Genomic DNA, 1129 nt, shown 5'->3' on the forward strand with positions numbered 1-1129 from the left:
GCATGATTTGACAATAGAACAGAAATAAAGATTTCATGAAAAAAATTTAACTTTTTAAAGGTAGTTAAAATAGTGTTTTACATATACTGTATAAAATAAAATAAAAAGCATTATCATGAACACAATGTAATGATAATATAATGAGCATTATATTAACATATTAACATTATATTATCATTCTCCACTAAAAGACTTTCAGAATGATGTATGATTTGTTAGAATCGGATGAAACATTACTGAGTTACACCTGTTTTATGTCCATAGAGTCAGTAAAGTCAGTTTTGAGAAAAAACGAGTTAAAGTTTTCTGAAGGTTCCAAAGCAAAATCACAGAGCAACGTTGCATCTTTTCCTCCACTTCTTTTCTTGATAATTACTATAATTAATAATCACAATATAGCTATTTTTTTATTTTATCTTCGTTATTATAAATAAGAAAATATGCAAAACAACAGCAGAACAAATATAAGAAAGAAACAAATAATGCATTACCTTTTTCATTTTACATCTAAACAAAAGCATTCAAGTAAGAAAAACGAATAATCAAATGTTCATTACAAATAAATTATTAAAACGACAAAAGCAGTTCAATCACGAACAGCAAGTTGATTCCCTATTTTCTTTTATTGTTAGATTAACATTAATGAGACGGCCTACAGTATATATTAAGACCTACTGTAATGCACAGATCTAATATAATGTTACACATCAGATGCTTTCCTCCAACAGTTCCCCGAACGTTCATTTAAGACATACCAGATTATGTTTGCGTGAATACTTAAATACTGTAATTCTGTGTATATTTATCGGGATTGCGTGCTTCAAATAACAGCATGAGAAAAGTTACTCCTCTCAGAAAACATAAAAATAAAAGTAATTAAACATCTAAAATTATTATCTGGAGCTTTGAGATCGCTAGACGAAGGCTTAATTAACTAATTTTTGTGAAAACCTCAAAAGCGACTAAAATCAACATTTTTCACTTTTTTGCCTGTAGCTCAAAATTATCCTGTGCGCATTCCGGCTCATTTTGCCAGAACGGGTCTCACATCTGAATCAAATCACAAAGTCAATTTTACAAAGGCATTTTCCATTCCATTGCCCACCTCTGTATAGATGATAGCCGTCAT

At 29.7% G+C, this 1129-nt stretch overlaps 1 protein-coding gene across 1 annotated transcript in view; it reads right to left on the reverse strand.

Annotated features, from left to right (window-relative positions):
- The window catches only part of LOC107579203 (piezo-type mechanosensitive ion channel component 1-like), a gene marked incomplete at its 3' end in the record, with an annotated part of 5026 nt that extends 3903 nt beyond the window's left edge, over positions 1 to 1123 (reverse strand). Inside the window, exon 1 of the mRNA XM_016265061.1 lies at positions 1106 to 1123. The remainder of the gene's footprint in view (positions 1 to 1105) is intronic.
- Between the last annotated feature and the right edge of the window lie 6 nt (positions 1124 to 1129).

Source organism: Sinocyclocheilus grahami, unplaced genomic scaffold, assembly GCF_001515645.1.
Source record: "Sinocyclocheilus grahami isolate Dianchi unplaced genomic scaffold, SAMN03320097.WGS_v1.1 scaffold15328.1, whole genome shotgun sequence".
Lineage (NCBI taxonomy): Eukaryota > Metazoa > Chordata > Actinopteri > Cypriniformes > Cyprinidae > Sinocyclocheilus > Sinocyclocheilus grahami.